Source organism: Macrobrachium nipponense, chromosome 16, assembly GCF_015104395.2.
Source record: "Macrobrachium nipponense isolate FS-2020 chromosome 16, ASM1510439v2, whole genome shotgun sequence".
Taxonomy (NCBI): domain Eukaryota; kingdom Metazoa; phylum Arthropoda; class Malacostraca; order Decapoda; family Palaemonidae; genus Macrobrachium; species Macrobrachium nipponense.
This window is the reverse complement of record NC_087209.1, coordinates 19,312,129-19,322,128: the sequence shown is the minus strand read 5'-3', so window position 1 is coordinate 19,322,128 and position 10,000 is coordinate 19,312,129. Positions and strand designations below refer to the sequence as shown.

Genomic DNA, 10,000 nt, shown 5'->3' with positions numbered 1-10,000 from the left:
CAGAGAGAAATATACCTCAGGCGTTACCACACAGCTACTGAATGTATATCAGTTGGATCACATGGCCTTGAGTTTTTTTTTAATTTTCTTGCATGGCTGCTATCAAACGAGTGCTTGCATAACAAAGAAGAATTCTTTCTATTGTATATACTCGTATATGTATGTATACACACACACACACATATATTTAAATAAAATTGTGTGTATATATATACATATTATATACATAATTATACGTATATGTATATGTGTGTAATGTGCATAACGTATGTATATGTAAGAACGTGTGCACATTCAAATACAACTGTAGCTACATGCAATGATGCTATAGGTAAGGTCCTTGGATTGCCTGCACACCTGGGCTCTCTCTCTCTCTCTCTCTCTCTCTCTCTCTCTCTCTCTCTCTCTCTCTCTCTTCTCTCTCTCTCTCTCTCTTTTATATATATATTTACACAAATTTTGACAGCTGATTGGCGCCAAATTGTTTTTTTTTCTCAAATAACCAAAAACAGTCCCCATTAACAACATTCATATTGAAATTTAATCTGGTATTAATTCAACTTCACAATTCTTCCGATTAGCTTTGACATTGTTTCCCAAAACAGAAATAATTCCTCCTCCTCCTCCTCCTCCTCCCATGCAAATCGCACTCATATAGACAGTTACCCCATTCTTTCATTAACTCTAGAGCCATCAGGGCGTCACTGACCACTATCTTTGGGACGCCATTTTTACTCATTTGAATGCGTCTTTGTTTTGCCGCTTGAATCCCAGCGAAATCAATCCGTCCGCCCCCCTCAACAGAGCAAGCAGGATAAAATACATATGAATCATACACGTTCCCAGTCACCTCATATTAAGCGTATACATCAAGCATAACCACCCAAAGTCTCTACATAAAGAAAGTATATTAAGCGTACATATCAAGCATATCCCCCAAATTCTCTAATAAGGAAAGTGTATTAAGGGTATATTTCAAGCATATCCCCCAAATTCTCTAACAAAGAAAGTATGTTAAGCGCATACAATGACGGAGATATCAGCATGCATTTCAAGCGAGAATCTCAAGGCTAAGGGAAATACAGTATGTATAAAATAATAAAAAAAACCTTGGGCGTTTCCTGCGATGCAGAAAACAAGAGGGAGGGTGTGTGTGTCACACTCGATGTCTTTTGTCATGCTAGATGTGGAAAGCATATCAATATTTTACATGGAGATATATATTCGGCACGATGCATAGTAGTTAGGGAGTTAGCATAGTGCCTATGTACTGTGACGGGTAGGTCAGTAGTACTATATACTATATATATATATATATATATATATATATATATATATAATATATATATATATATATAAAGGCTTATTTAAACCCACTCTGGTTAAAGCTAAGGACTATATTTCGGTGGGACTAATTTCCACCCTTATCAAGCAGCTTCCACTGACTTGATAAGGGTGGAAGTTAGTCCACCGAAATATAGTCCTTAGCTTTGAAACCAGTGTTTTAATGGTTATTTATAATTGAGACGTATCCGTTTTAACAGAAGAACATTTATTTACACACACACTACACACACACACACACACACATATATATATATATATATATATATATTATATATATATATATATATATATATATATATATATATATATCATACAAAGGTTCTCCCATTCTCTGCCCAAGTAGATCTTTCAAAATTGCTTTGCCTAAAAGGAGTAACTGTACTCTCGAATAACAATCACAACGGTAAAAAAAAAAATCATGATAGTACTGTATGACCCTCTACATAAAGACATGCTCACATCACACTGCTCAATGGAAATGCCTCACATCCAGATGAATCAATGCGGATTAACACACCTGTAGTAATAATTTTCTGGAACCAGTTGTGTGTACAACCTATCAAAACAAATAATCACATCTCATCCCAAACCACCTTCCTACCTTTCACAACAGTGAGTCTTCTTTATTTATCCCTCCTTGTATCTTGCAAAAGAAATCTTTAATATTTTTTAATAATACATCAGCCACGGACATTAAACTATAATTCAGCAACGAGCATCAGGTGTTACTCTCGCGTTTATGTTGAGCCAATGAGCCAATAACAGTCAAGAGCAAGAATTCCATAATCAACATATAATTAACATAATAAGATGCAGTCCGACAATGCCAGGCAAACAAAAAGATATTTATTTAAGAAACAAAACATTAAGATCCTATCATTATATCATACCAGTACTGATCTCCCAATTGAAAAGAAATAAACTGCATACCATTGAAAGCTGGGGCACTAAAATCTATACCTTGCAAAAAATAAAATCATAATCATATAGAAAACAAAAACCTGAATAGACATGAAAACGTGAAAACAGAACCAATAAACAAAATTACAATCCGTTAAATAAACAAAGATATTCATTGCAACAGACACCAAAGTCGGGCTCCCCCTTTTCCCTAGTGTTATCGCCAGGGGATCTTTATTACTAATCCGAGCCACAAATCTCCCAAGGACTTGTGCTAAACAACACTCCTACACATGAACTCTGGCGGACGAACTATCTCGATATCTCTCCCCAACCACCACCCAAACCGCCTCCCTATCTGCGCACATGCTGTGATAGATACGTCTCTATCTATACATACAAACATAAATTTATATAAGATATATATATATATAATATATACTATATATGTACTATATATAATATACAGTATACATGCATAATATATATATATTCTCCCTTAATCTCTTACACTTATTTTTGTAATAGGTTTTTTCTCATGGTTTTCTGGGATGAGGCTGCCAGCCCCACGCCCTATCTTGGAATCTTAGCTGACGCTCTAGCAATCACTCACAGTTGGGTCGGACAGAGGGGAAAACCGCGATGGAACCATGCAAAGGTAAGCCTACCACTCTACCACTGTGTGTGTGTGTGAGAGAGAGAGAGAGAGAGAGAGAGAGAGAGAGAGAGAGAGAGAGACTCTTCCCCCCCCTCTCTCTTTCTCTCCAAAATAAGCTATTCTGTAGTCCTTAGATAACATATACAGACCGTCCATCTTTCTAAGCTAAACTATGTGTGTTCTCATCTACCTCTCCCTCTCTCCAAATATCCTATGACTATGGTCTCTCTAGTGGCTCTCTTTACGGGTAAACTGTAAATGTGCTCTCTCTCTCTCTTCTCTCTCTCTCTCTCCTCTCTCTCTCTCTCTCTCTCTCAAAAATTCCTCCTACGGTGGGCATCTCTCTGATTCTGTAAAACTTTTAAATGGCTCTCTCTACGTGTAAAAAACTCATGTCTCTCTCTGCTCTCTTCTCTCTCTCATTTCCCCCTCTCTCTCTCTCTCTCTCTCTCTCTCTCTCTCTCTCAGCGAATATCATTATAAATTCCAAAACCTTCCGAATTCAACCTGCAAGTCACTCGTTGATTTTTAAATCGCCTCGCTGAGTGACGAGCACTTTTACGGATATAATAAAAAATAACAGTATTACAAAACTCTCATATATCAACATGCATAAATCATTGTGTGGACACTCCACCATCGTTCAACGGGTTTCATTCCTCTCAAATCCATACAGCAATATTACCCAAGAGTGTAAAAAGGAATGTGGTGTTGAGAATAGGAACTGGATGATAAAATTACACCAAAGGCAAAGACCTGTAACCTGTGAGGTCATTCAGCATTAAACGGGGGAGTTAAAAGATCGAATAAAAACCATTAAGTTGCACTATGAAACAATTGTTAGAAGATTGTGAAAAGTAAGATGGAAGAACGAATATGAATAGAGGCACAGTAAAAGGAATGACAAGGGTTGCAGCTATGGACCGAAGTGACTCGCAAAGGACCTTAAGTGATGCCTACAGTGCTCCACGTGAGGTGCATTGATGGCTGCTACCCCCTTACGGGTTTGTGGTGTTCAGAGGTATGACGAAATTGATGTTTTTGGTCACTTAACAGAATTATGTGCAATAAAAAAGAACTGTCAAGTGAGGTCACTGCAATTTATATTTGTTGTTCATAACAAAACGACTATGAAAACCTTGGCACTCGTTCAAGTATATGCAGGTAAAGGAACAAATATGAAATGCTTTTACACCTAAAATTTTTTTTATTATAGAACTTTCAAACATTTGCAATGTATCTATACACACTAAGTGAATCTCTCTCTCTCTCTCTCTCTCTCTCTCTCTCTCTCTCTCTCTCTCTCTCTCTCTCTCTCTGTCAACTACAAGAAATTTTATACATAAAACTTTGGAAACTCGCTCACTCTCTCTGATTAACGCAAGAAATTTACACATCTATATACTTGGAAACTCTCTCTCTTCTCTCTCTCTCTCTCTCTCTTCTCTCTCTCTCTCTACTCTCTCTCTCTCTCTCCATAATAGCAAGAAATTTCACAGATCATCAAGTTTATTTTATCTTGGTCCTTCTTGATTAAGAGTAAAAATACCAGAGTTACGGTTCAGGGAATTCTTTTTTTTTCCTCTCTTTGTAAACTCGTTGGTTTTTACGGGTCACACTTAAGCGATTACGATGAGAATCGCTTCCTCATTTCATATATAAAAACAAGTTTCTTTTGTGTGTGTGTGTGTGTTTGTGTGTATATATATATATATATATATATATATATATATATATATATATATATATATATATATATTATATAATGTATGTATATATATATATACGTATAATATATATACTATATATATATATATATATATACATATAATGTATGTATATATATAATATATATATATATAATATATATATATATATGTAATGATATGTATATATATATATATATATATAGTATATATAACCTGTAATGTATATGTATATATATAATTTATATAAATATACATGAATATATGTGTATACATATACACAAACGTACCCTTACATCTTGTTCGGGTTGCCCCAGGTACCTCAGTGTGAGGCACCTCTAATGTCTACCAGAGTTTTGCTAGTGCATCTTCCGGTATGTTTTGCATCTTCCAATCTTGGATGGTCTCGGATGCAGCTTAGATATTTGTCGAGCTTATTCTTAATCACATCTATGCTCACACCTGATATATTCCTCAGATGAGCTGGCAACGTATTGAATAGACGCTGCATTGTCGATGATGGTGCGTAGTGGATTAATGTCCTTCGTGCTTTTCTTATTTTTCCTGGTATAGTTTTGGGCACTATTAATCTACCTCTGCTTGCTCTTTCTAATATTTTTAGCTCCATGATGTTTTCGGCAATTCCTTCTATCTGTTTCCATGCCTGAATTATCATGTAGCGTTCTCTTCTCCTTTCTAGACTATATAATTTTAAGGATTGTAGTCTTTCCCAGTAGTCAAGATCCTTAACTTCTTTTCTTCTAGCTGTAAGTACCTTTGTACACTCTATTTGTGCAATATCCTTTTGATAGTGTGGGTACCATATCATATTGCAATATTCAAGTGGACTACGAAGATACGTTTCATAAAGCATAATCATGTGTTCAGTTTTTCTAGTTTTGAAGTGCCGTAACAACATTCCTATTTTTACTTTACATTTTGCCAATAGATTTGCTATTTGATCATTGCATAACATGGTTCCTATTCAACATCACACCAAGGTCTTTAACTGCTTCCTTATTTGTGATTCTCATTATTAGGTCCCCTATATGCATATAGCTTTCCTTCTCTGTCTCCATAATTTATTGATTCAAATTTATCAGAGTTAAATACCATCCTATTTACCTCTGCCCAATCATATACTTTGTTAAGGTCTCTTTGTAGCGCGTTCCTATCTTCATCACAAGCAATTTCTCTACTTATTCTTGAGTCATCGGCGAAACTACTCACTACCGAGTCCTTAACATTACTGTCCATGTCTGCAATCATAATAACAAACAGTAATGCAGCTAACACCGTACCTTGTGGCACACCGGATATTACCTTAGCTTCATCCGATTTTCATCGTTTGCAATAACTATCTGTTTTATGTTGTGTCAAAATTCTTACTTTTAAACCATCTTCCTACTATCCACTATATTATATTATGATCTACCTTGTCAAAAGCTTTTGCAAAGTCTAGATAAACCATATCTGTTTCATTTCCGTTTTTCATATTTTTGTATATGTTCTCACAGTGGGACTAACAGTTGGGTTTGTGTACTTTTTCCGGGTTACAAAAACCATGGTTGAGAAGGAGAGGAAGAGAGAGAGAAGAAGGAGAGAAGAGAAGGAGAGAAGAGAGGAGAGAGAGAGAGAAGGCCGAAAACTCTATCGGACATTTCAAAAATGTCTCTGAACGCTAAGGGAAGTGAAATCACCAAAATATATAAATCTACACACACACCACACACACACACAACACACACACACACACATATATCACACACATATATATATATATATATATATATATATATATATATATATATATATACGTATATATACACTGCGTGTGCACCAATGATAAAGCAAGCAAGGCAACAACAGCCAAGTAAAAACTGTCAAATCGAACAAATAACAAAGACAAAAATGACACCAGTATTTTTTTTTTTAAAAAGGGCTCTCTAAACAATGGCTGCCAAAATAACATTGACAAAGAGAAACCAACACATTTGAAGACCTAACAATACTTGTTGACATAATAAACTCCGCTCAAATTCCTGTCCTACGTAGGAGGGGATTAACTGTAATCCACCCAGTCACCACCAATGCTTCTGGCAATACTCCCAGAGAGAGAGAGAGAGATTTTGGAGAGAGAGAGGGAGAGTGGAGAGAGAGAGAGAGAGAGAGGATAAAATTTCATACGGTATACATTAATTATATATATAAATATATATATATATATATATATTATATATATATATATATATATATATATATATAAAGATGCAGAAATGATACAGTTCCAAGAGTATACGTACACGCATGCAAGCCACACGTGTATACATTATAATAACAACTACCTAATCTATGCCACTATAGTATATAATGCATACGTATACAACGCACGCACGCACACACACACACACACACACTACCCACCACATATATATATATATATATATATATATATACTATATATATATATATATTATACTATATATATATATATATATATATATATATAAGTATATATATTATAATAATATCATATATATATATATATATATATATTATATAATTATATATATATATACATACATAAACTAAAGATGTGGATGTGCATTACTCACTCTCTCTCTCTCTCTCTCTCTCTCTCTCTCTCTCTCTCTCTCTCTCTCTCTCATCTCTTTTTTTTTTTTAGATAAATTTCCAAATGCTACCAAAGCGCGAGGAAAACTCCTCCTCACCAACCTCACCTTGAGGAAAGACTCCTCAGTTCCTTTCCGGCCAGGACGAGGCACGAACCTCCTTGGACCCGACGCTGCACCAGTTCAAGGGAGGTGACCGCCGAGACTATACGAAAAATTCATCTGGGCAAAAACAAGTCCAATCGATCAGAGCAATGGACTCCATTAACGGGCCAGTTCAAAAGACTGCAGGTTCTTGTTCGTTGTCCGTGTTGTCGAGGAAAGTATTATTATTATTATTATTATTATTACTGGTTTGTTTGTTTGTTTGTTTGTTTGTATGGTGTTTTTACGTTGCATGGAACCATTGGTTATTCAGCAACGGGACCAACGGCTTTACGTGACTTCCGAACCACGTCGAGAGTGAACTTCTATCACCAGAAATACACTTCTCTCACTCCTCAATGGAATGGCCGAGAATCGAACTCGCGACCACCGAGGTGGGACGCCAACACCATACCAACCACGCCACTGTGGCGCTCTTATTATTACTGGGGAAGAGATCTTCTTTGAGGGCAGCAGCATTGATAATAATGGCTGTTTCTACGGCATTCACTTTATATCGGGTCTTCTCTATTCTTCTTGTGACCTTTTAACACCAAAAGGTTTGAAAAAGTGTAACAGGAAGAAAACCTCTCAGCCCAGTTGCGCTACGAAACAAATGCTAAGAAAGGGTGAATCGCAAGATGGAAGAGAGCGAATAAGAACAGAGGTACAGTAAAAGGAATGAAAGGGGTTGCAGCTAGGGGAGGAAGGAACGCTGCAATGAACCTTAAGTAATCCCTACAATGCACCACGTGAGGTGTACTGACGGCACGAAGTAGGTATATCTTAGTTTTTACCAGACCACTGAGCTAGGGCTGGCCCGAAGGATTAGATATTTTTGCGTGGCTAGGAACCAATTGGTTACTTAGCAATGGGACCTACAGCTTATTGTGGGATCCGAAACACAGAGAAATTAATTTATCACACTAAACAAATTCCTCTGATTTCGTGTTGGCATAGCGGAGAATCGAACCCGGACCCTGAGACCGGTAGTCGAGCACGTAACCGACTCCTCCAACAAGGCAACGAGGAACCTACCGACGGCAATACTCCCCTACGGGGCCAGAAGATAAGAAACGCAGAAAGAGGAGAGATCACTTATAGAAAAAATAAGAAGTAATTAATAAATATATAAAAATACATACAAATACAAATAACCAATTCTAAGACGTGTCAAAATGACTTGGGTCTGTTTTTCTCTTTCGATATGAATTCCATATTCCTGGATGGTTTATTTTCAATTTGTTACTGCCATTCGATAAGAATTCCATATTCCTGGATTTTGTTTGTTTTCAATTCGTTCACTGCATTCTCTATTTGAAGTCCATATTCCTGGATTTTGTTTTTTATTTTTTTAATTTGTTACTGCCATTCTCAGTGTCCCATATCTGCTATGTGTTGGTTACAGCATATTTTAGATATAATTCTATCATTACTGATAGGAATATGTAGGTGATCTTGTCACAGCATTTGTTACTGTGGATGCTTTACCGATTTCTACATTTCCTTCAATACCTACAATATAAAAATTTTCCATGTAACTGTAACAATAGGCCAAACATGAAGGCATCTATAATTATTAAACTACTTACCAGTTTATGTATATATATTTTTAATATATATATATATATATATATATATATATTAATAAAAGGAACCAAAAGGAAGAAAAAAGACCAAAATATAGATAGAAAATACTATATTTCAGATACTGCTGTCTCTCTCTTCAGGTAGAGAGAGACAGCAGTCTCTGAAATATAATATTTTGGAGTTTTCATGGACTCTTTTTATTAGATGGAATTCTGTTGTAACAGAACATTTGTACCAGTCATGCACACAATATATATATATATATATATATATATATATATATATATATATATAATATATATAAGTCATATTCACTTCCGTGATTCAATACATATAAAAATCATGTAACTGTAACAATAGGCCAAACATGAAGGCAATCTATAATTATTAAACTAACTTACCCCAGTTTATGTATATATATATATATATGTATATAATATATATATATATATATATATATATATTATATAAAATAAAAAAGGAACCCATTTAAAAGACCAAAATATAGATAGAAATACTATATTTTCAGATACTGCTCTTCTCTCTCTTCAGGTAGAGAGAGACAGCAGTCTCTGAAATATAATATTTTTTGGAGTTTTCATGGACTCTTTTTCCTTAGATGGAATTCCTGTTGTAACAGAACATTTGTACCAGTCATGCACAATTAATATAAATATAAATATATATATATATATATATATATATATATATATATATATATATATATATACATACATACAAGTAAATACATTAACTTTTTCTACTGACGCACTTAGCTCAATGACAGTAACGCCAAGATACGTTCATCCATTCGTACCCAAAAAATGCTGTCTTGAGCTTACCTATACACACACACAAACACACAGATACACACACGCACACACAAGCACCAAGACAGCAGCTTAAATTCTTTTAAAATGACAACGTTGGTTAGCGCTTCGGGACAGAATTCTAGACTAAGAAGTGATTCAACCTGACATTATGTCACCAAAAAAAAACAACATTGTCACCATAAAAAAGAA

At 35.2% G+C, this 10,000-nt stretch overlaps 1 protein-coding gene across 9 annotated transcripts in view; it reads right to left on the bottom strand.

Annotated features, from left to right (window-relative positions):
* Positions 1 to 10,000, bottom strand: part of LOC135195584 (PTB domain-containing engulfment adapter protein 1-like) — a 176,928-nt gene that overhangs the window by 148,608 nt on the left and 18,320 nt on the right. The window lies entirely within an intron of this gene.